General features: G+C 38.8%; 1 protein-coding gene across 4 annotated transcripts in view; it reads left to right on the top strand.

Moving 5' to 3' along the window:
* The window catches only part of SEMA3D (semaphorin 3D), a 143,812-nt gene that overhangs the window by 7,965 nt on the left and 109,048 nt on the right, over positions 1-26,799 (top strand). The window contains exon 1 of one of the 4 annotated variants that reach the window (XM_027679484.1): positions 8,327-8,391. The exons of the other annotated variants lie outside the window; for them this stretch is intronic. The gene's annotated coding sequence lies outside the window, so the exon portion shown is untranslated. Of the gene's footprint in view, positions 1-8,326; positions 8,392-26,799 lie in introns of those variants that run through there. 4 annotated transcript variants of the gene reach the window in all.

The following is a 26,799-nucleotide window of genomic DNA, read 5'->3' as shown; positions in this document are numbered from 1 at the left end:
GTAAGTAGTTAACTTGGAGAAATGGATCAATTGAAAGGAACAGAAATCAAAGCATAAAGAGTGAGCCAATACAAGCAGATATCTTTATTACTTCTATCCCCTTCCTAAAGGTGAGATGTAATACCATTTATTTTGTAATGAGCCTTTTTTTTAGGTCAATATTTTTTTTAAATCTGTGTGTCTTCATTTCAGAGTTTTAAAAGTATTATTCCTGAATGGGATCCTGTAAAAGTAGTCCTGGGTCAGGGGGTCTCATAATGATCATTTTAATGACAGGAAAGCTCTCCACAGATGGGTGGATTTTATTTTAGCACAAGCTCCTGTACTCATCCCCTTCATGTAGAGTACTCTGGGACTGAGGAGCAAACTTCTGCTACAGCTTGCAGATGAAACTGCTTCACTGAGGAATTGGACAGTGTCCATGGGAATGAAGGTAGCACACAACATCATTATGTTCCAAAAAAATCAAGATATAACAAGCAGTATCTTCAGTTGGTGTAAATTAGAGATGCATAACTGAAATTAGAGAGTGATTTGTAATAGCTAAGGGCAGTCCTATATCTTTAGAACAACAGAGAAGGTCTGAAAGCTGAAAAGGGAAAGCATAGATTTAAGTTAGTGATATACATCAAAAACATTTGGAGAGAAGAGTTGAAAAGAGCAGCTAGAGACTGAAGTACTAAGCAAGTGCTATCATTTCTTGTGCACTGCTGGGGTGATTGAGGCGGGATCCCCAAAAGCCACAAGTCATGAGGAAAGGTTGTGTAAGCCATCCTATAGAAAGTTAGGAAGCGAATTCTGCAGCTTAAACCCTGTGCTGCAGGTTTATTTGGGATCCTGAGCCTGAGCTCTCCCAGCAGGTAGGGTCAGCAGGTTAGTCCATGACTATGTAGGGTCAGTCTTTTCCTTGTGATAATATTTTAAATAAAATAAATTGTAAAAAAAGTTCGATAGCACATATTTCAGTGATTCAGGTGCTGAGGTGACCTGGAAGGGCAGTTTCCAGTGCAGGTCTGAGTAGTGATGTTACTGGTGCTGGGCAGTGTGGCTTTCTCAGCCACCTCGATTCCACCTTTTTAGAAGTGCTCTGTTGTCAAAGGCCCAACAGAGAGAGAATGTGACTTGGCATAGTTGCTGCATCATCTTCCAGGGATAAGATTTCTCCTACTGAATCTGTTCCCATTAATGTTTTGGTATCAATGTTGATATTTTCTATCTGTTACTGAGCTATACCATTGAATTAACCATTAGGAGCCCAATCCTGCCTGTTCCCCTAGGAGTGTACTAACCCTGGGGCTGCTGATAAAAGGTGTTGGGAGAGGTGGATCATCTACCTTCAGTGTGTGGGAGAACTGGGCATGATTGGAACCCACCCCAGCTTTGCAAGGGAGGTGGGCAAAGCAATGCCTGTTTCTGAACACCACAGGCACTGAGCAGTTTGGAACAATCCCAGCAGTTTGGAACAATCCCAGCTCTATTGCATGTGCACCCAGTGGCCCAGGTGCCATGGGGACATGATATTAAGCAGGTTTGGCTACATCTAAAACCTGGAAACAGCAGAAGAGAGGTTTTGTCCTGGTTTTGAATGTTGAACCTGGCTGACTGAAGAGTCAGTTAATATCATAAATCTCTGTTATTAATCTGATCTTTTGTCTATAAAAATTTTAATAGGCAAGGATGCTTTACATAGCTACTGCCTGAATCATTGTGGTCAGTTGATCTGCTGTCTTATACAATCTGTAATCTTGTCAGAACTGAGGTTTTCTCAGACCTGATGAAATCCAAGGTGTTTATTTTAAGACCCGATTTATTATTTTGCAAGTTGAACTTAAAGCTTTAGAGGCTTTAAGGAAAAGCTGACTAGATGTAATTTTTGGAATGTCAGCCCCACCTAACTGAGGAAAAAGTGAGAGAATTGATGCATCTGAGGGAGTTAATAACATTGTTCAGGCTTAAGCATCTTTTAGGTGCTCTCTCTAGAAGGAAAAGTGCATTTAGCTCTTCTGCTCTGTTCTGTCTGTCTTTTCAAGATGAGTGTCCTGGGTAATACTGTCTGCAGTGTACAGGTTTGTTCTGGAGTTACGATTTGGTGTTTATAGTCCTCTAGTGACATCTACAAAAAGCAGATATTTTCATCTCATAAAGCTGCCTCAGCTTTAAAAAAGTAAAAAATGGATCTGTGGAAAAGAAATATCTTCCCCAATATAACACCCCTATAACCTGTTCAACTTTCAGTGAAATTAAGGGAGTTTTCGCACGGGCAGATTTTCCACTTTTAGATAAAATCATTATAAAGTGCTCAGGCTGAAGATTTATTAAACTCAAAAAATAAAATAAATTGGAAGGGGGAAATGGTGGACAGATATTCTCAAAGTATCTGTCTGAAAAAATCACATATCTGTAATTTAGTTTTTAGGTTTTGGTTTTGGTTTTGTTTTTTTTAACTTCCCTAGAGAGTTTTACACTTTAAGTACAGATCAATTACTATGATGTCCTCAGGAGCCTGAAGCTCCTGTGTCCTTTGCTTCCTGTGACTTTGCTACAGCTCATTACTTTCCTAAATGGCATCATGAGCACCATTATGAAACTCATAACACAGACAGTTATCTCTTCAATGGTACTTAAAATCAAATCCTTCCTACTTGGTGATAGATGAGTTACTGTGCTTTGGCTCCTAAAGGGATGAAATGATGGAAGGATTGTTTTTTTTCTCAATTCGTTGCTGTTGTACGTTGATGTGTAAGGATGAAGAATAAATACTTGTGCACAATACACTGCTGAAAGCTCCCATGCCAATTTCTGGAGCTTTGCACAGCCTGACAGAAAAGCAGGAGGTACGTGCAGCAAACAGTGCAGGGAGTTTTTCTCTCCTAATTCCAAACATCTGGTTTCAAAACAAGGAAAAAAAAAAAAGCAGAATGCAATTGTCTTACTCAGTTTAACAGCCAAGGTGAGATTCTGTGTAGTTTAGCCTTGTTTTTTCCATTTTACTGGTCTGTGCTACTGCCAGCACATCCTGGGCACAAGGGCTTGGTCTCTCCTAACTGGAATTGCCCATCCTCACCTCTTTGCAGCATCAGTTCTCCAGGTTTCAAGGCACAGGACGAGCTTCTCCTGCTTTCGAACTCTTTTCCCCTCTGAAATTTCATCTCCTTCCTACAGTTTAACTCTCTCTTGTGCTTTTGTAAAAGCTTCAAGCACAATTATCCCGTATCCTGTCAATTCCCAGAAATGGTCCTGACATGATGAAAACCCCTCACTCCCCAGGGATACTCCACTCACTAGCAATCTTACATGTGGGGTGTTGAGCTGTTAAAGGGAGAGAATTCAGACAGATTTCAGGTCTTGTGTCAGGTTTTCATGACAATGTTAGAAATGCCTTTGTGATAACTGATACAACAGGCACAGCTGTTCTGCAGTTGATCAGTGGTGAAATATGGATAGTAATTTTCTTAGTAAAGACAGGCTTTATTTCTATTTTTATGCTAGCTTTCAAACCTGTTTTGAGAGTAATAAAATCTGCTCTAATAACTGGTATTAAAAAAAAAATAAAAGTACTTTCCATCCTTTCTGTGCTTTCCTTCCTTCCTTCCTTTCCCTGCAAACATGGTAAATGCCACTGAAGTGATGTGAGAAGAGCATTTTGGAATGTGTTCAGATTCATTGTGCTTTGTTTTCCATCCAGGAATTCAACATGACACAATGGAAAGTGGGACCTGACACCTCCAAGATAAACTGTTAGACTATCCATAAAGTGCTGCACTCATCTTTGTAAGTGAAGTAGTGTGTAAGGCCAGAATAACTGGGACACAGTAGCTTTGAATACAAGCAGTGTTGTTATCTTTGGTGCAAGCATCAGCAGAGATTACAGTGGCCTGTTGTGATGGCCCTGGGGGAATCTCACAAGGCCTTGCAGTAGGCACTGTACTATTTGTTTTCATTCTTTTCTCAGCAAAATAGCATTTTGATGCTTGGAAAGCATGACCCTGTTTAAATTATGCTGACTCCATTCTGTTTTGAGCCACATGGGAGAAGAGGTGTGAGCATAAGCAGTAAGAACAGCTGAAAAGGTGCTGACAGAGAATGGAGAAATTAATGATTGACAATGAGGAAACAGTTTGTTCTGAAGAGCCACTGAAAGACTCTGTGAGTGTTATGTTCAGATGGATTCAAGATCCTCAGTCAGTGTCTCCAGTGTTTTCTCCTATAAGATCAGTAGCCTTTTTCCCACTCATGGGATCTGGTCTGAGTTACAAGTATATCATATTATGTAAATCTTCCCAGGCTTAGCCTGTGTGTGCCACTGCTCAGAAAGAAAACCCAGCTATGCTGTGAAGGCTGCAGCAATTGTTCAGAGCTCTTTTTGGACATGCTCAAGTTGAAGATGTGATCTCAGTCCCAAGGGTGTCTTTTCTTGTGTAGCTGTCATTTCCACCTCCTGCTATTCTGTTAGGCTGGGATAAAGTCCCAAAATGGGCATTTGAGTTTTTGGCAGTGTTTGCTGCCTAAGCACTTATTCTTCATTTGCCTACAGAGATATAGTGGTGCGAGGGATTCTCTGTGTTCATAAAACTCAGAAGAAATTTGTTCCTCTTGTGAGGAACAAGACACAGGTTGGAAACCCTGACAAAGAACAAGCATGTTTTCTTGTTCTGAAGCTGGGTGATTGGGCAGAACATTGTCATTTCGGTGTAGGAGTTTTAACTTTTTCAGCTTCAGAAGATGGACAAGGCGATTCCATATAAAGGATGTTCTGGGTATCCCCAGAAACTGAATCCTATTTGGATGATAAGAGCTAGTCCATAAACAAGCTACTGGATTCAAAATGAGAGTAACTGTGTAAGGTTTCAGTGGTCTATTTAATATTGGGGATAATCAAATGGGCCTCTAATAATTTGAAGTCTGGAAAACCTTTTACAGTTATTTAAACATCATTCTCAAAAGATTAATAATACTTTACCTGTATGTTTCCCACAGGCGTATGGCTTCTGAAAACAAAACATGGACAGGCTTTGATGATAATTCAAGGTTGATAGAGGTTTGTTTTGATTAGTCAGGGATCAAGGCTGCTATCCTAGGAGGGGAGAACTGCACTTGAGTAATACCATAAATAGTGTTTTATCTTGCCATTTGTTTGAATAGTACGGGACTGACACCTCTCTCTTCCTACAGAAACTATCTTTTCTGTTTCACCTCATTGAGACAATTAAAAAAAAAATCTTCCCAGATGAAAGGAACAGAGCCTATTTTAGAAATTGACCCTTATTGTGACCCAGGTGCAAGTTCCAGAGGACATGCTTAGCATTCAGCAGTTCTCCCAAAGATTATTCTAAGAAACACATATCACCCAATACTGAAGCCTGCTCTGGGCTGATAAGGTTTGTCTACACAAGGAAGTCAGTGGGCTGTTCAACTACAGTAACAGTGTGCAGTGGTATCTTCTCACTCTAAGTCTCTGCATGACCTGTTGCAGGGCGTGTGCCCTACGGCTGCTGTTGAAGTGAAGTTGCTTCCTAATTAAAAGTCTTCTAATACACACCTCTGTATGATGTGACTGCAGAGCAGCCAGTGTGCTGCTAATTCACATCTTACTGTGTCTGGACTCTCATGGACACATGCCCTAAGTATTTCTTGGTCAATTATTTCTATAAGTGCAAGAGATACAATAACAATGCACTGTACTGTGATTCACAGTGCTCAGGTGCTGCATACCAGAGTAGATCCCAGTGATTATTGAAGTTAATATAGTATTTTCACCAATTTTAGTGAAAGATCCAACTCTGTGCTGCAGTTCCTGTGTTTACTTGTATCACAGTAACACCTAAAAAATCCAACCTGGAATTTTGGCCTCATTGTGCTATTACTGCTAAGATCTAAGGAGAGCTTAAAGAACAATAAAAACGAGAGGGGAGGCTTTGAGTCAGGTTTGATTTATAAGGAAAAATGAAAGGCTTTGAGTGTGCATATCTTGTTTGACTTTGACAAAGAAGACATGACTGTAAATACTTCAAAAGTTTTATTCAAAAAGCAGCAGAGGATTTGTTTGATGTTAAGGACATTCCAAAGGTTAGGACAGCAGCTCAGGAGACCTAGGGTTAATTCCATGACATATGTCCTTAGGCAAGTCATTTCTGCTTAGATCCTAGCAAATTCCTAAGGGCACCCAACTGCCACTTCTTTGTCTACATCACTGAGTGTTAGTCAGCTGACTGAAAACCACATAATTTAGACAACTAGCTTGCTAAATACCTTTGCAGGTCTAGATCTTGATCTCTACCTGCCTCAGCTGTATATGTCTGTAAATGAGTAAAAATTGACCTTTGTCATTAGGAGTGTGAGAATGACAGGTTTGAAAAGCATGGATGTTCAGATGCTGTAACAATGGGAACCGTGCAAGTACAGAGAGTAGAAAAACTAATTAAGATGGGATTTATTTCACTTGTCTGAAATGTAAGGTGGTCACCTAATCTTCCTCTGTTTTCAGTACAGGGATGAGGTGCTCCCAAGGGCAACGCAGTATCTGAGCCAGGGGATCAATTCACCCCAGCAGTGCCTGTCTTCACCCTCTCTGGAGGGAGCCAAGACAATGCTTGAATTTTAGATGGTTGAAATTAGGCAAGATAAATGTTATCTTAAGAATAAAGGGATCAAATAAAATCAACTCAGCTTGATTTTAAAGGGAAAAAATGTCTTTAATGAATGTGTTTGCTGAAATGTTCTTTTAAAAGAATTACGGAAACCACCTCAAAGAACTTGTGTTTTTTCCCTATTCTTTTTTTTGAAACATTCAGGAAGTCTTTTACTAACAACTAACTACAAGATAGAGCTCCCACTTCTCTTTCCATGAAGCAGTCCTTATGCAGACTCCCAAACATCCCAATACTGTTACGTATTACTAATAAATTAAATATTGTATCCAGTGCAGCCTACATGTTCCAAGTTACCTAATGCTACTCTTGAAAATCTAGACCTCAATAACAAAATGGGAGCCGAGCTCTTTTGGCAATTTACTCCAAATATCTCTTGCTTTCATGCAGCAGCCTCCTGGTGGTTGGAAATACTCTGTTAGATCTAGGTGTTAACTACCTCCTTGAAAAGGATTGATCCTCAGCAGAAATACAGTTATGGGCATTGTGAATTTAAAGAAAAAATGTGGGAAAATTAAAGTTATTCAGAGAAGAGCTACAAAAATTCTGAGACCTTCTATGGGAACTATTGGAAGTCTTTGTGTAAAGCTGTAGGATGGTGGGGATCTGAGGAAACGTGAAGCAATACAGATACATGAGGAAGACCAAGATGGCCTATTTGAGGTCCCTGCTAACCCATGTAGTGTCACAAGTTCTCATTTCAAAGAAAAAGAAGCTTAATTAGTTTATCCTGCTGTAAGCATGACTCAGTGTCAGAGTCTTCCCTTGTACTATTACATTAATTACCCTGCGGGACAGCAATGTCTCTTTGTGGGTAGTTTACTATTTTTTGGTTCGCACTCTTGAAATAAGAGGCCTTCTTTCAGGCTTTGTCCCTCTTGTTTTGATAACTCCCACCTCTAGCCTCTTCATAGCTCATCTTCACACAGCTGGAATCTGATTTCCCTCACAACTGCTTCCACTTTCCTGCTTCACTGGCTCTGTGTGGAAGGGAAGAAAACCTCTGCTATTCAGCCCTTGTCTTCTTGCTCATGTATTGATGAAGAGGCAGGGATGAGTGAGCAGTCACTTCAGGGACAAGGAACCTGGTGTCAGAGAGCCTGTGGATCTCCAGTATGATACTGGACTAGATTTATGCTTGGGAATGTCTAAAATATGCCGAATTCAGAAGTATTTGCAGTAGTTTAGGTTTATTGTTTTTACTTAACCTTGCAGACCCAACACCTATTACTTTGGAAATCAGAGCTGAACAGTCCTAAGAACTTAGAGGGGGATTTAGAGTTTGCACAGAGGACTTAAACATGGTGGGGATTTTATCTGGGTGTAAAGCAATCCTGACTCAGATTAGGGTGTGAAGTAAGTACTCCCTAATTTAAGACAAGTATTTGGGTCACAAGGCTATGAGCTGAAAAGCCCATCTTCAACCTAAGTGAGACTTAGTGAGTTAGATGGGAGATGCACCCATTGCTGGATCCCCAGAGAGACTGAACTTGAACTAAGCACTATGTTCCTGGACACCATAAGGACTCTTGGCTGTTCCTGCTGCAGAAACTCATATGCCTATATTCTACACTGTCAATGTGTAAGGGGATAAAGAGAGAGATTATGTGAATTGCACTGAGGTCAGCTTCTTTCTGTACTCTCTTAACACCCAAAGTCCTAATCCTTCCCATGAGTCACTTCAAACCTGTGAATTCACATCATCTACTTTGTGCCCTAATTCAGGTGCTCTGAGTCCTCCTCTGTAAGTACCTACCTCTTTCCTCTGGTTTACATCCTCTGAATCTCACTGAGGTGCCTGATGTGGGTAATGAAAGTTCCCAGAGCTTCAGACATGCTTGTCCATAGGTTGCTGCAGGTTGTGGAACACAATACAGACGACAGAGAGAAAATGGACAAAAGTGACAGTAACACCACGTTGCCTATATATAGCCAAGTAGCTGTTGTGCTCTGAATGTTACTGTATTAATAACTGCTCCCTCTGAATGTTTTATCCATCTGGTGTCATTCATCATGTGTTTAGACTATAAGCTGCAAGGAGGAGAGGCTCTTGCATCCTCCTTCATAGTATATGCAGCACTAAGGGGTCCTGCCCCTGACTGGGGCCTCTAGGCACTATCCCGATATAAATAATACATAAAAATAAATCAGCAATGTAACATCCATCAAGAAAACCATGCAGGGACCTAAACAGTGCTTTAGTATTGAATTGCTCTACTGTCTAACATAAGGTTCATGCAATGACTTGCTGCAGTTTTCTGAATTAAATGGCAGATCATGCAAAGCTTGTATCTATGGGCAATGTGCGGGGAACTTGGGAGAAATATGCAATTACTAAAATGGGGAAGTGTGCCAAAAATGATTTACAAGTATGTGGAAGAACGCATCTTTTGTGATGTTCAGGACTTTATCAGGTTTATTTTGGAGTCTTTCCAAGAGTAATAGCAAAATACCGACCGAAAATTTGGATGTAAAGCAGTCAGACCGAATCTCAACTGTAGCAATAGCTGCAGTAGCTCAAGCGTTCACAGCAGTTTCTTCTCTCTTGACACAGCACTAATTGTTCATGTTGCACCGGGTGGGATTACATTTAGCAAAACAATATAACTAAGTTATACAGACAGCTTTTGAGGTGTGCAAGGGCAATACACAACAGAAATGGGTATTATCAATATGATCACCTGTATTAGAAAAGTTCATCTGCACTCAGAGCCTCACTAGACTATTCACTATGTACGAAGAGCAGAGGTCGAAACTCCTGAAAAAGTTAACAAGCACGTTGGTGAACAAAGATTTACCTCAGGAATGAGGTATTGCTATTCTTGTTCATCTTGGAGTCATGAAGGTGCAATGATTTGCTCTTGCATAGTTGTAGATAATCATTCCTGACAAACAATTTGATGGGATTTTGCTGAGGGGGGTTTTGGAAGGTGGAAATGGACAAGTCCATGGCCAGTGAGGATACATCTCTTGTGAGTGCAAAACATTGGATCTGTAGCACCAATTCTCAGATGCTTTTCAAGAGAAAAGCATCAGACCTCTAATCCACTTTAAAGTTCCTTTTGTACAAGTCCTTTTCTATTTGACCCATCACTCCACCCGTTGGAGCTCCATGTCCGTTTGGTAACCCTGACCAAGGGTTCTCAAAGGCAAGCTCTAAATATCTCAACTAAGCTGGTCATATAGTTGCTCTGTCTAATCAGCAGAGACTCCTCAGCTTCCCGTCCAAGAAGTCTTAAGTGTCTGGGAGAAAAGAGTTTCTGAATTGTCTGTTTAATGACTGTAAATGGAAACCTTAGTTTTGAGATAACTAATTTTAAGATGAAGGAATAGAAGTATTTCTTTAATTTTAACTGCTTTTGCAAACATTGGGATGCAAATGGCAATGAGTGCTTGGAAAGCAGCACTTCTGGCAGCAAATCCTGGACCAAAATATTTAGTTCATTTAGGATGCAGTGCTTTGAGGCAGTGAGCTGGGGTGAATCTCTTTAATTGTCAACACAGGAGCCTGTTCAAGTGCCAGAAGGGTCAATCAAATAATGTCTGTGCTAGGTTCCTTTTTTTCCCCCCCTTCTCTTCATTTTTAGGAAAACATGCTGTTGAAATGGAGCAGAGATAGAATCTTCAATCTCAGGCTTCTGTGCTGGTGGACTGGGATGTTCTTCCATGCTGGTGACTGATAGAGCCAATCTCCCCCACTGTTCACTGATAGTGCTGCAGGAATATATGGGTTTTAGTATAGGAAAACTAAATCATAAGATTTGATTAAGGATCATCACTGCCATGGCTGTTGAGCATATGCGTGGCTGTTTGTTGAAGGGAGTATAACAGCTTGCTGGGTGCTTTTATGTCACATCACAAATGACATTAATAAGTAAATCAAAAAGAATGTGATTGAAGAGACCAAGGCATTTCCCATAACTTCAAAGAGTCGTATTTGGCCTATGAAATCCAAAATTGAGTCTACAGGCACAATATACCCATACAGGAAAACAAAGACACAGCTTCTTATTTATCTGCTTTCCATAGCACCTGCATTAACCTTTTATGATTTGGCTGGAGCCATGGTGGCCATTTTCCTGTTGTCCTTCTACCCAGGTTGGAAGAGCGAGACCATGTTGCATCATGTATTTTTGGTGGCTTTTTGGTTGTCCAGGATCCCTGGAGGTGCAAGTGCAAGTGAGACTCCTAATTCTTTCTGTATCAGACAAATTGGTGACTCCTGATTTCAGAGTTTCTTCATACTAGACAAAGTCCTTCCATTCTGCAGAAGACTTTATAAATGCATGGGAGACTGAGTCTGGTTTTCACAGGTCCAAATAAACCCATGAAAGAGAAAAGGCTTCTTTTGTTGCTCTCAGGAAGAGTTAGGCAAATAGCAAGTATCAGGAGAAGAGGTAAGTAGTAGTGCAATCTCCACTCATATCATTCACACTCACATGTTGGGAAAAGAATTCCCAGCTCATGAGTGGGCTCAGAATTAAAGGAGAAATGTCCACAAGGTTTCTGGAATGGAAAAAAAGAAAAGAAGCTGCAGAGGTTCAACTTTCATGAATTGTTAAAACAAAATCAACAGCTGGATGGCAGAAGGGCTGTTCTTTGCTATAAAATATTTTCTGAAACGCCTTCTTCCAAGATCCATGCTGATTATTTGTTTCAGTTTTCCTTTCACATGAATTGATTTAATAAAAAAAAAATTAGGCATCCCATCTTCTGAATATGACAAGAGGATGGTAGCAATAATTTTGCTAGTTTCTTAGCTGTGATCAGTTATTAATCCCTTCTTCTGAACATGTGGTGGAAGAGAACAAAAGATTCATCACATATCCTTCTTTGTCTGAAACCCTACCATCTTAAAAACTTATTTCCCATTTCCACTCTCACTTCATCATAAACTTTCTGTCCTCAACCCTGCAGATCCATTTCCAGAAAGCACAGCAGCACTGAACGTCAGTGTTTATAATAAATCAACCAGCGCTGGCTGCAGCTGAGATGGACTCAAAGGACAGGTCCAAGGGAAAAGGTGGTGACATGTGGCACGAGGGCTGTGACAAGTACTGGAGATCAGTTGTGTCTCCTTGTCACAGTGCTGCCTGCATGGCTTTTATCACCTCTCTTTCAAGGTCAATATCTCATGGAAGGTGAACTAAGAACATCCGTGAAGAAGCTGGTGAACTTCTACTCTAAAAACAGCAGCACCTCGTAGGAGGACACTTTTGTGCACTGCAGTGGATATCATCTGTTTGCTGTTCCTTTCCAAGTTTGTTAAAGCTTTTCTGAAAAGAGTTTCAGTGATCACAAAAAGCAGCTGATGTTTTAGCCTGGCACTGCCTTTTTTTTTTTTCTTTTTAAACCAGAGGTAAAATACAAAAGCGTTCACCTGTAATTTATCTGTCCAGATGTTAATAAAACCTAGATTTCCCTTCCCTTTTTAATTTCTACCTGATGGCAATTTTAGCCTGATTATGACATGTACGTTCACTGTTGGAATATTTTGTGTGTTTTTGCCACGTCTTGTATTTTCCACAGGAATTACACAATGAAAGGCAGTATTTTTTAAGTGCCAAAACTTGATGGGATGTTTTGCTGGCTGTGTCACTGACTGATGGCTTTAGTGGCACATTTCCCTGGTGGGTGCAGGGACTCTCAAGCAGATTACTGGGGAGACAGATGTGTCACATCTGTATTTGCAAGTTAAACAAGGTCAAAAGACTGTGTTGGCCTGCACTAGCCTGTGATGTTTGTTAACGTGTTCACTGGGCTGGTTTTTGCTCTTGTCAACTATCACATTTCCAAACTGCCCTGTCGTAAACTGAGGGAATGCAGAGGGCTTCCAGGAGACAGTATGGATGAGACCACTCGGTTTTGAAGGGAATGAGTGTTCAGCTGTATGGATAAAAGCTGTGCCAGGCTGCTTTGTCTCAGGGTCTGCAAATAGTGTCTGGCACGTTTTATTTATTGATACAGACTTCGACTTGGGGTCTGGAAGCTCAAGTCTGAGCTACTCTGAGGGTGACTGACCCATATTCCTATAATTACACAGGCTTTCTCTTCACCATCTTTTGTTTGTTTTGTCTTCCTAGATGTAAGAACTTATTGACTCTTGCTCTATATTTGTGGAGTATTTAGTACCATGTGGTCCTGACCTGCATAGATTTCAGTTCAAACAAAAACAGTTGAATCTGCTCTTGCCTGTTTTCTTTCAGCTTGCAAAGGTTTCCCTGACTGAAACTGCACTGGTAAGGGCGGAGCAAAAGGTAGCCTCTTAAGAACTGTAAAACCTGTCTCACTTCAGTCCTGGCTATTTAATTTTGTAGGCTTATGTCAGACCCTTAAGGTTAAAAATGTTTCTTTTCTTGTCTTGGCTTGAACAGCAAATGGAATGTTGCAAAGGAAAAACAAAATGAGTCCATACGAGGCATGCTAGAGTGATGCAGCCTTGCCTGTTTTTCTTGATCTGAAACTTTATTAACTGAAGAGCAAAATGGCCTGGCCACCTCAGTTTCCATCCCATTTTTGGATGGAAAGTTGCTCACCAAACAGGCGCAGAAGCAATCATTTACTCATGAAGGGGCAGATCATTGCTCATTTTCTTTGCAGCATAATATTTTCTTGGTTTTCTTCATCTCTTCATCCTCCATTAGCACCCCCAAAACTGCAGAGTAAATAATTTTGGCTTACAATGAACAAATCTCCGAGATGATAATGAGAAGCGATAAATAAACTCTCCGTGTCTTACGTGATACAGACTTGAACTCTGCTGAGGGGACCGCATGCAGCAAGGTCAGGAGTGTGATGAAGTATAAGTTTGGAAGGGGAATCTGCTGGAAAGATAGTGTAACCCACTGAGTGATAAGTGCTGACAGACTGGCACCCTGGTGTTAGAAGTGCTTTCCCTTGCGGGAGAAGTATGTCTCTGATCCTGTTGTGCTATGGCCAGACTCGATCTGTTTTGAAAGCCTATACTTCACATGGAGACTCATAAAGATTCAGGCTGAATGTATTTAACAGAACCCTGAATTTTGGGCCATGGTTAAAGATAAATTTTTAAAATTTGATATGGCTTTCCCAAAAGGCATTTATAACAATAATCATAAGCATATGTCAGTACATATACATTATTATTATATGTTTACATTAATGTTTTTCTAATACCTCACCATTAAGTAACTGTGTTTAATATACTAGTTCACAGAGAATAAAAGTATTAAGTTATGATTTCAAAAGAATGATAAAACAATAACAGTGGGGAAGTTCAGTCATCTTAACAAATTGGGAGCATTATTCAATCTGTCCAGGCAGGCTCTTGTACGGTTCCTGTTCTTCTCTGTTTCTTTCCTGTGGGTTTAGCTTGTGAGTGCTCCCAGTATGGCCACACAGGGAGACAAACTGAAATATGTGAGTGATACTCAGGGTGGGAGGCGGAAGATTAAGTGAAACGTCCTGAGACCCTCCAGGAGAAAGTTACTCTGCTCTTTACCCAAACCTCAATGACAGAAGTAGTATCAGAAGTTAGTCAGGGATGGTTTGAGTAATATGGGCTCTAAAGAAACAATGATGATATGTTTTCAGTTCCTTGGATCAGTTTATTTCAGTTACATTTGCAAATTTATATACACAAAAAGAACAGAATTATAAAATTTGTAAACAAAAAAGCTTGGGAGAAAGAAAAATGAGATTTTTCTTTTTTTACCTTCAGTTTCTAATCTGGGACTGGGGCAAGTTCCCCATCCCATTTCCTGTTTCTCCAGAACAGCAATGTTCTGCCTCATTTTCAGAAGACTTCTGCTACCTGACATGGCAATTCTGTAATCTAGTCTGGTTCTTTGACAAACACTGCTCAGAAGACTGCAATGCTTTGGAAGACAAGAGGAGGAAGGGATAGAACCCTTAACAGTATACAGGACTAATCAAGCCTCTTTTAACTACTTGAATACAGAGGATATACCTGCATAGATAATTGAAGACAATTGTCTTTATTTTTATTATTAATAATAAATCACTAGCAGACACGTAGATATGTCAGTTTTCAGTGATTTGCAACCAATCCACTGGAAGCAAGAAGAAATAACTTACGAGTGCTTTCAGTATCAGCATCCCAAAGAATATGGGATCCGTGCTTCCACTGCTTCCCACTCTCCAGTGTATATGCACTGGGCTGCATTTTTTAACCATGCAATCAGAAAGACTCTGTTCCTCGGGACCCCTGGGTCATTCCTGCAGAGGGTGGGTGCTGAATGAGAAAAACACCAAGGAAGGAGAAACATGTCTTGTTGTTTTTAAATGAGCCAAGTTAAGCACTGCCTTTATTTTCCCTCTGCTTCACAGGTGTACTGTGAGAGATAGGATCACCTTGTTTGCCATCACATTCATTCCAACAGTAATTTTTGTAGCTTTTCAGTTCTTGGCCGTGTAATCTTCTCAGTTCATTTATGATGAAATCCCTGTTGTGCAAACTGACATTTTCTTTCATTTCCTCTCAAGTGAGAATACCACCACAGTATGCACGTGTACACCTAACATCACTGATACACTTTTCTGTCTTGGTAGCAGGAGGATAAGAGCCTGTTACACAATTATCAGAGGGATTCATTCCTTTACCTCCTACAGCAGAAGACTATGCTCAGACATGTCAGGGAGGTTTATGGTGGTTCAGCAAATGATACTCAGTGAAGGGCATTATGTAGGGATTAACTGCATGTAGATTTGGAACCAGAGAAACAAAAGAAATTGTTTTAGTAATGTTTCTGTTGGCTTTGGAAGCATTTATTTAGTCTGAGTGTCATCAAATATATAAACAAGTGCCAGCCCAGACCTACATTTTTATGTTCTGTATAGAATCTGAAACTTAAATAGAGTCATGGGAAGGCACTAAGCAGCTCAGGTTGATAGTTTCACTTTCTGTAGTGAAACAGTAGTTTTACTGTTCCTCTCTGTTGGTTATGTAGATTTGAGTGACCAGGCTGACAGCTTCTATTGTCAGATACCTAAACTGTGAATGGAGGTGAGTCTGAATGGTAGAGATATTATCAAATATTTTTACACTAAATTAATTAAAGACAAACTCCACTTTCATTCAAAGTATCTGAATGAATGTACTCGCTAATCGTTTTGTGAAAATAATTTACAACTGGAACTAAGACAAAAAATTGAATATTTGTGTACTAGTGAACACAAGTATCACCAGTATTATAGGGTCATGATGGTCATGATCCTTTTCTACCTAATTACTGCAACTTCAGTGAAGTCATTGGACACATATCAATATATGCCTTAGTGATTCCTCTCTGCATTACGGTGATAGAGCTGCACCATGGAGACCTTATTATAAATCTTTATTATAAATCGCTTTCTACTTTCAATAGAAATGTGAAGATATTCACAAGGAAGTTAATTTCTGGGAAAAGAAAGAAGGAAAATGAGAATGAGTAATCGTTATTTGCAACTGTAAGCTTTTCTAAAGAATTGGTCATCATTATTGAGGCAAAATAGTTGTATTTTCATGTCATAATGTTTAGAAATTGCATGATCTCAAGAGACTTGAAAACCTTCAAAGGTATTGAACATGGACACTAGTATTACCATGGGTAATAGTATTCATATCAATTTCTATATTTGATCTAAGTAGACATCTATCTTCTTTGAAAAGATAAATTAATCTTCATTTTTAATGTCATGTGTGGGTCTTCAGAATTTATTTATCTAAATTAGATTCAGTACAAAGCTTTCATGTTTACTTCTGCAACTCATTTGGCTGGGAGAATCAATTTACCTGACGGACACCTTGTGTGTGATGAGACAGCTCTGTGCCTTTCCAGAGACCAGTTCATCTTTGTGAAAACAGAATTAGGCTGTCAGGATTCAGTTGTTTAAAATAAGCTCCACACTTCACCGACGTGGTGGGTAAGATCACAGCTTACAGATCTACACGGGATTTTAGAAGGAATTCATAGGGATTCCTATGGGCCTTGACCTTGGTGACAGTTATTGACATAACTCCTTTTCTTCTCTGTTACATGATGGAAATCTAAAATGCAGCCTTATTAAAGAGCCTCACTGAGTTGTAGGACTGTTACAATACTTTCAAATTTATTTTTTTTAATTTAAATTTCATTTATTAACAAACAGAATTCCTATTCAGGGAATTCTCTGTGGAAAGAAACAAACCAAATATCGTTATGTGCAATTAAGAAGTATTTCGAACTAGAGACTCTGGAACAAATTCCCTACTTTTTCTTGATGAAGAGAGTGAAAAGGGAAAAAAACCCCAAACATGGGGGTAGTTCTGTTTTTCATTAGGATGCTTCTGCTGTCACAATTGATACAACAATTAAAAAAAGCTCTATAGAAACTGGAAACTACAGTACAGAGAAGTCAATGCTGTTTTGCATTGTGACTCTTATTTTATACTTCAGATTTTCTCAGTATTGCACAGCACAAATTTAGGCACTGTTTAAACAACAAATGACACTGCTAATCAATGACACTGCTTATGTTTTTCTGCTCTTGTGCTTCTGAAGAATCACCAACTGTACTATGAACATTATTTTGCAATCAACTTTGCCCCTCTGTAACTGATCATTATTTAGCTGACTTTTTCCTTTTACACCAAAAAAAAGAACCATGGTCATTTTAGATTATATTGGCTTAGTTGTTGAATGTGTTCCCAGAGATATGTCCCAGACTCTATCTTGTTGTGCAGTGATAGTTTATAATTAAACTTCTTGTTCCCTGGAGAGCCCTAGTTTTGGCTTTCTAAGAGTGAAAATACAATGTGATAGATGTGTCTTTGTTTTTTTTTACCTCAGATGAATGGAAGAAATGTCCAGATTTGTCTAAATTGCTGCCAACATGTAATTCTTAAAAATTAAAAAAAAAAAACAAACCAACAAAAAACCAACAAAAAAAAAAAAAACAGCTGTTTGTTTATTTGAAGGAATTCTGCCAGTATTTGGAAGCAACATAAACACAAGAACAAATGGTTATTTAATTATTTTAAAGCTAGTATTGTATTTATTGGCCTATTGTTTGAGCTAAATTGAGCTGTTTTCATGGCTTAGTCTTCTTAATGCAACTCACAAAAATGCAGTTAATATCCTGAGGATTTTTAAAATAGATGTTGCCTTGTCAGATGCCTTTCAGAACTGGCTTTGTTGTGACAGTTGTATTAGACTGCCTTTTGTTTGAGTATTGTTCCTATAGTCAGTTCACCCAGGGTAATCAGCTCAGCCCTCTTCCAACTCAATTAAACCTATTTTACCAAGCCTTGAGTGTTCCTCCCTCCCCCTCCTTTTGCAGGTGTTTTTCACAGGGATGCTCTGCAGCGTCCCTGCAGTGGGGTTGGGCAAAGTCCAACCCAGCAGGGCTGAACGGGGATATCAGATGGGTAAATCAAGGTCCACAGTTTGGCTGGTCGGGTCATGTGGTTTTTGTGAAGACACATTAGCTCAGTACCTCAGCGACACGTGAGTTCCCAGCCTTGGCTGTGGCTGATGGCATGTCTCCATCAGAAAGGCAACGTTGGTTTTTTTGTTCCCCCCCAAAAAGCTTTGATTATATTTTGGATGCTCTAATTAATGGAATAAGTGCATAAGCATTTTACAAGCAACATCCTGCCTGGAACCATATGTTGGACGAGGCTGAACTCGAAGATACGCTCAGGGTCGGGGTTAGTCTGACACACAGGAAAGAAGGAGAAGGGTTGTTGCAGAGTTTTGAAATTTTCTGTCCTCCAGTTTGTATATCAGGCTGGGCCAGATCCCAGTGAATGTACTCGTCAGTTCATTACTTGCTTTTAGAAGAGGCTTGTTCTAAACTGAGAATTCAGTTGATTTTGTTTGTTTGTTTCTCTGTCTTTGGATATACCAGGTAGTCATGGCTAACTATCTAGCTTTCTACATTAAATATCAGTTTAAAATTAGGTGCTTAACATGGGCACAGAGGTTTTGGGGGTCCTGTGATTGAGTTTGATAGTCTCTATGGATAAGACAGTGTGCCAGGTGCAGGTATACCTGTTCCCATTCAGCTTCAACTATATGGATCATGAATAATTTCAGTGTAATCTAAATGTTCCTCCAGGTTTGAGGCAGACTAACAAGAGACAGTAATCCCTCCCATTCCAGTCACTGTGGTTTCCCTGGCGTAGTCTTCTGCCATCCTGGTTTGACATAGTTGAATATTGCCACAGCTGACGTGGTTTGGGGCACCCCATGCAAGGTGCTGGCCTTGTTTGCTCAGGAGCCATCATCCTTTCTTGCTCTCACCTACCCTTCATGTGCCCCAGTGCTCTACCACCGTTCCTCAATCCCAGCCATCCCCCAGAGCAGGGCTCACCCTTTGCATCCTTGCCCAGGTCTCTGCCCTTGCTGCTTTCCTCACACCACCGAGGTTGTCCATGACAGATGACAGCATTGTTTCCCAGCCTGGTTTCTGGGATTTCTCACCATGCCCCAGAGTTTGGCAATTGCCCTTCCACAGCATGCTGAACTCCACATGACCATCCTGAGGGATTTCTCATCCTGCCGCACGGCACGAGAATCTGCCTCCAATTAGCTCGGGAGCTCAGCTCCAGACACATGTATTTGGTTCAGCAAACGCCATTTGTTTGCTGGGTGATGATGTTTTTCTAAGCTTATGCTTTATTCATAGCATGAGTGGCATTTCTGCAAGAGGTGGTGATGTGTCTCTGATTGTTAGGTTTTTTTCTGGTTTTGGAAATATACTTCAAACAGCTATAGCAGTGCACATTAGATAACTTATGTATGAGTAAAAGTACAGTGATAACCGGGGACTTATGAATTAAATTAAATAAATATAGTCACTAGGTTTTAAAAACAATATGGCATTACAGTGATGAAAGAAGTAATTTTGATTCAAGAATGGAATAGATCTTGGTTTTAAATTTAATTATACATTACAATTTTGTGATTATCATAGTTGGATTACTCATGGGATTTAAATGCACACCTTTTAAAATGAAAGGTAGAAATAATTATTTTTAAACAATTCATTTCAAGATCACTAAGTATATTATTGCCTCAGCTACAAGACAATTTCATATTTGCTTTGATCTTCTTTGATCTCAAACAGATAGCAGCCAGCTTTCAGTGTGTCTCTTCATAATGTTTCTTTTTCAATATTCCCACGTCTTGGAGTAAATTGCTTCCATGGAAGGTGTTCAGTGGCCGAAATGACCGTATTTGAGCTCTGAATTTGTTGTATCTTTCTTCCTGGTTTTTCTTTTGGCCTGTTTTCAGGTTAATAATTTGAGACTAGATAAGCTTCAGGGGAAAAAAAAGGAAAAAGAAAGTGTATTTCAGCATGTTAACCCAATAATACTATTGCAGCATAAAAAGAATAAAGCCATGTGTTTCTCCAGAGCCCTGAGACGAATACTTTTTTAAACCTGAAGATTTATATTCCTGTGGGAATGTAAGTGATACCAAGGGCAGCAGGTTTTTAGTGCAGCTGTAGTTATCATTAACAGAGATAAGTGTTTGAAAGAATTTGGATATTTCAGCCATGCTTTGATATCAAAGGTCTCTTGTGTGAAATATAGAAATATGCCAACCAAAATAGAGATGACCATTGATTGGTACTTTCTGCTTCGTTAAAAAAAAAAAAAAACACAAAAGGAGAGAAAAGCTTCTAAAAAGCATTATATTTTGAATATTCAAGAAATAAGATCAAAATAAGCTGGAAACTCTTGCTTGGGTGCTGTGAACACAACAGTTTCTTGTGGAACAAGGCACACCTCCATATGCTATATATACTTATATCTGAGTGTGCGTGAGTTATTTTTCTGTGAATCTCGCATCTTTTATATCTTTGGACTATTATGAATATAAGAACATTACAGATCACTTTAAAACTCCTTTTACATTGACAGCCAAAATTTTTGATCAAATACATTGAAAGAAATACAGAAAAGTGGGCACTTTTGAGATTCTGGAGTTCACATACTACCAAGCAACACATTTTATAATCTCTGTATTTAACTTTCCTTATTAAGTAATATGGAATGGAAAAAAAAAGATTTTTATATAGTGTCTAAAAGCTTGGAAAATTAATGAGTAGTTTGAAGTACTGCCTTCAGCTTTCACAAATTTTTGGAGAAGTGAAGAGTCACCACACTAAAGGAGGTGCTCAGTAGCTCTGGGGGATGGCCCAAAGCAGAGAAATCTGCATCCTGCGTACATGATGAACAACTAAAACGCAGCTGAAACAAAACTAATGTTGTTTTGAGCAGTTCCATGTTCATTGTAACTCCTGATTAATTTATTAGATTTTTTTTTATGATTTAAGCTATGCTTTTGCCAAATACCCGCCTCAGAACTTTGCACCCTGCACTCTGTCAAGAGGCAGCATTGTAAAAGCGGTGGGAAGAGTAGCTTTAGCAATATCTTTTCTCCTTTTGCCATTCTCCCAAAGCAAAACTTGGAGACTCTCTGAAGCCATTTGCCAGCATTTACTATTAATCTGCAGTCTATATCTACATGCTAAAATTTTTTTTTGAACCATATTCAATGGGTCATATAAATAAGTCTGCTATCCAGCTATTATTCATCTAAGAAGCAATACAACCAATTTTATTGTGTTTTTCCTATTGCAAAATCTTCTGTCTTCTTTTTAAATTTCCTAAATTGTATTTTTTGGGTTTTTTTGAAAGCAGAGTGTGTGCAGACACAGTACCTGCCAAACTCAGAGAGACTGCAGACATAGGTTCCAGTTTTTAAGTTTCTAGGGCTTTGTGCATTCAGATTCAGACATTCTAACTTTGAACATGCAGATATTTTTTAACCATTTAATCTTTGGAAGAAAAAAGCCATATTGGCATGGAGGAAAATATAGAAATGCCGTCTATAAGCCTATGAAAGAATGTCAATTCATTACAGCAGCTTAACAAGTTATCATACATCAGCTGAAGCATTGTAATTGTCTGTCTGTGCACTTGAGCTTGCCCAGGGTGAGGTAAATATCCATATTGTCGAGGGATTACTCATTAAATGAAGCATTATGTTTTAGTACTGAGAAGTCTCTGCTGTCCTTCCATTATTTTCTACTTTAAAGACAAATTTATTCTGCATAAGAGTAATTTTAATTATGTGGTTTGCTGTGTGTATATGTTGGATGTTTTTCAATTGCTCATGCAGACTGTAGACAAACATATACATATGTGCACATACAACATTTTCCCTGCTATAATTGGGTATTTCTGGCACTTTTCAATGGCGGGGTCAAAGCCAAACTGTAGCTACCTCTGGAAAATCTTAAAAGTAATGTAGCTTTTCTGTTTTAAAACCTAATGAGGACTTTTTTTTTCAGAAAGTGTAGTGTTTTCCACCATAATTTCAATGTTAGTTTTTGATAAAAAATTACAAAACTTTTGAATGTGTGTATTTTTTGAAACAGTTCTGAAACTCACTAGGCAGTGAAAGAAAGTGTTAAAATTGTTGACCCACTGCAGATACTAACTTACCTTGAAACTTGACTTTTGCTAGATACAATCAAAAGAATTAAATAATTTTTAATTCTAAATTATTAAATATAGCTAATTTGATCCTTTGGAATAATCGCAGTTTATAATACTGAATTGAAAACTTTGCTGTTTTTGTAGAGAGGAACTTTTTTTGACAGGGCTCACTGTAATATTTCTATGAGATTAACCCATTTGGATATTTACTACCCCTCATGATTCACTTTGTAGGATGTTGCTAAAAAGGCTGTGTTCTGACAGGCCCTTAAATTAAGGCCTCTGTGTGTATGAAGCATAAGTATGGAGTATATAAAGTACAATTGTTTCAAGTATTTATATTTGTCTACTGATCCACTAGAATCTAACAAACTCAAAAGAGGAATCCCTTTCATGAGCTGTAAATTTCAAGTTCTGACCTATTGACTTCATGAGAATAAAAATTCTCCATTGGGAGTAAGATGTTCATCATGTCTTAACATAAAGTCCAGGAGTCAAGGAAGCGCCTGACTGGAATAAACAAGTAGCTCATCCAGTCTGCCACTCTGGCACCAAGAGTGGGTAAGACCAGATGTTTCAAGAGAAGGCATAAATCTTCACAATTTTACTGTTCTAAATTGCAACATGGTGTTTCTTACATCACTCACACCTTGAAACATGAAGATTAATAGAGCTTATAACTCTATTTCCACCTAGTCAGCTTGTACCATAAATCTTAAAATACATTTCTTAAATTATTTAACAATCTTGAGAACAGAAGATTTTTAAGATATATTATCAGCTTGTGCAAAAAGTAAAACACTTCATCCCACCCCCCCTTTATTCAAGTAAAACTTCTGGATGTGAGAAAACCTGGTCATTTCAGTAAACTGAAAGTGAATTTTACTGCAATGTGAGAGAGGCAAAGGGCCTTGTCAGGGAGAGAGGTGACAGAGCTCCCCAACTGCAGGGTGCTGGATGCCTTTTCCATCCTACCTGCCTGAAGGTACCAAGAACGATGTGGGGTGTTTCTCTTTCACTAGTCTAAGGTGTGTTTTTACCCTACCTGTGTATTTGCAACATTGGCAAAAACTCATTTTGTTGAATGTTCAAAGCTGGCCCTGGATTCTCATCACAGATTTCGTTGTAAAGGTTGCATCTCATCATGTGCAGTGATCATAGCAAGATAATTTTCTTTGGCAGCAAACACTCATTAAAACTGACCAGTACTATCACCTTCTTAATCTTCTCTGACCAATTTTAACTTAATTTCCCAGTCACTCTTTGAGAATATAAGACAATATAAAATGTGTAATGTCCCTAATGTTGAAACAGTTGGATGATCATCACAACTAAATCAGAATTTCATTTTTTTTTATTGCCCAGTGGAATCTACTTTCTGGCTCATATTGAAGAGGTGGTGGCATATGAGGGAAAATAAATACGTTGTTACACTGCACTGTTGGTATTGGAAGTGGTCCTTCACACATTGGGTAGCAGACATATAAAATTGTTTGCCAGATGGTGTTGTAGATGGAAGAATTTTACAAGGGCTCAAAGGGACACTGGATAAGTACTTGAAAGTGATACCTACTTGGGGTTTACAAAACAGACAGGCCACAATAGGCTCAGGAAATCTCCTGAGCTGAAAATAGATGGAGAGAAGGGGGAGCACTAAGGGTGGGGAAATACACATGAATGTTCTATAATTATTCTTCTTTACACTTACTGTTGAAAAGATACTGAATGAGCCTTCAGTCTTGCCATTACAAACATTTGTATAGTCTTATTTAAGTAAGTTGTTGTTGTGTGAGAGGTTTTTTCTGGAAGAGGAAATGAATGTTGAACTGCTTAAATGTAGAAAATCAGTAAGGTGTTTTGTGATACATACTGTTAAGGAAAGCAAATTGAGAGATAACTTTGATGTTGAAAGAATCTCAAATGTGATTACTTTCTCAGATACTGACTGCATACGTTTGCATTCTTGCTTTTTTAGCTTTTACATTTCATATTACTGTGAGGAATGGATTTGCATTGTTTTCTTGGTGATTTCTACTGGTGATTCTCCAAGAGCATTTTCTGATCTAGCTGCACATTTCCTATGTCCTACATGCTGCTTTCTAAACCTGCAGCTGAACTGAAGCTCCATAACTTGCACTACGGTACACGCATACTTTTGATAAACAAATAACCAACTGTAGCAACTATGTCTGCTAAAGATGTTCCTCTTTTTCAGAAAGGAGATCTTTATGTGGAACAATTAAAAGGGGCATGGTCAATTTATAGTTCATGAGTCAATCCAGTGACTCATGATACTGAAATTTATTATGCACATAAGGCATTTTTTTTAATCTTGTTTTTTTCATTTGTCTCATCCTTTGTTAGGGTTGGCCTTGCATGCTGGATTCTTATCTTTTTATTGCTTTGTGTTTTTAAATGTTTATACAAGGACTTCTGAAAAACAAGAATGTAGCTGAGGTGCCTCTAAAGGAACAGAAATGCCAAGGTTTGAGTGGGCTTTTTGAATTGACTCACTTACATTGGCATGTCCTGACTGCCAGAGCTGAGTTACAACTTGTAAATGTCACTGGAAACAGCTGACTTTCTTATCATCCATAAAATTTGAGTTTGTATTTGGCAGAATTTTTGTTGCCAAAAAAAGTTTAAGAAAAAAGTTATGGTTATTGTTACTATTGCTGTTCTTAATATTATTATAATTATTGATGGTGGTGAAAATTATAACTATCCTTACTCCCAAAATTGCTCTACTTGATATTGAGAAGACCAAAACTCTGCTGCAGTGTTTTTCTTTGCATATTTTAATGTTTTGGCAGATAATATCAGCCATCTGAAACAACTACTTGTTGATCATTAGCATGATTACAACCCACGAGCTTATAGATACTTTGAAACCTGTCAAGAGTAAGTGCTGTGAGAAGGTATTTTTCCAGAAAGTCTATTTGAAAGAAAAGCTGCTTTTTGCCTCCTCCCAGTTTATTAGCGGTGTGAGACGATAGCAATTTAGCAATCATTTTCTTGGTACAAGCTATTAGTCATCTTTGTTCTTTTGAGATGATGTTTTCAGTGGGCTTTTTTTTGGCATTAATGGCACTTCTGTCACCATATGGCTTAGTCAATTACAGATCTCCAGAGTAACAAAACTCACAGTTTATATGTTATGTTTCTATGCTTTTCTCGGGGTCCACAGAAATGTGACTATTCTGTGTGACCTAGAAGGGGAATTGTGAGACCTCGCCCTGCATTGCACATTGCACAGAAAGAATCAGTAATGAGCTCTTTCTGTGCCTCAGGAGGAGCACAAAGCAGCTGTAGTGGGACTAAGGGTCTAGACAGCTGATCTCAGTGAGGATGGAGGATGGTCAGCTCTACAGAGAAAATGTTCGATAGCTTGTCAATTCATGACCCTGAGGTCTAAGAGACTTCCCTTCCCTCAGACAAATGCTGATCCCCATTAATATGAATGGTTGAACTTCTTTTGACATCAGTCAGTCCAGGATCTGAGTGCAAGTACATTATTCCCTGTGCCATTAATGCAAGTCACATACCCCAGCTGAGCAGACAAGGGAAGCAGAGTTTCCAGAAGTCATTGTTTTGCTTTTGCAGTATGGTGTGAAGATGGACAGTAGATTGATGCCTCTGTAACTATGTTCCATGCTCAATAATCTTCAAGATATTTGTTGCATTTGATAAAGTTCATCTTTAAACTTGTGCTTGTTTATTTAAAACTGATATGCTGTGTCAGGTAGTCCATTCGACTGGGTAGAAAGAAGGATACCACGTTTAAGATAGTGACATTGATAACTAGCAATTAATATAATCTGATTCCAGTCTTTGTTCACTTCAAATCCTCCTGGAATGTCAGCTGAGTACATTTAGCATCAGCTTCCTCAGCTGTTAAACTGAAATAGTAGGAATGCATTTCCTTTGCAATGACTCAATAATTTATTATATACTAGTTACTGCATATTTTAAATTGAATGTATGAAAGGTATTATAAAAGTTTTGAAAACTATATCTTATTAATATTTTATTACTCTCTAGGCACATGAATTTTGATTTTGCATTGTGACTTAAATAAATGATTATTAAAAATCAAGGTTTAATTTGCTTAATTGGTTGTCACCTATCTCATTTTAGAGATAAGTGGTTACTGTTCAGTTTGTTCAAAGATCCAAGGACCCAGGTTCCTTTTGAACAGCCAATATCTAGTTTTTCTGATGATTTATTCCTAGTAGTTTGGTTTTTCTGGTTCCTTTTGAAGAAATTGCCCTTCACAGGGTCTCTCTGTGTAAGGCTGTTGTATAATGCATGCTCATTTACTTAGTTATATTTGTAAGCTCCAGCTGTGCCCATCACTTGCTAAATCTGTCATTGAAGGATTTTGTTTTAAATTCTGCCTGGCTTTGTTTTCAGATGTCTCTGAATTCCTTCCTGTGTTGAGTCACAGCTGTGAAAAGAGAAATCTACCTCTTTAATTCAAAGGGTCAGTGGTTTAAAAGTACTAAAGCCTGATGGGGAATGGCTTAAGGAAGATAGTTAATCATGATGATCCCAAGGCTTCATAAACTTGCGTAGGGCTCATCTGACATAAAGAGTCCTGGATATCTTCAAGCCCTGGTTCTTTGAGGAGTGGCTGCTTTTACCAGAGAGTGGAATTCTCTATAGAACAAGCACCTGTGG

Source organism: Neopelma chrysocephalum, unplaced genomic scaffold (genome assembly GCF_003984885.1).
Source record: "Neopelma chrysocephalum unplaced genomic scaffold, ASM398488v2 Primary Assembly neopelma1_45, whole genome shotgun sequence".
NCBI lineage: Eukaryota > Metazoa > Chordata > Aves > Passeriformes > Pipridae > Neopelma > Neopelma chrysocephalum.
This window is presented reverse-complemented; position numbering and strand designations above follow the sequence as displayed.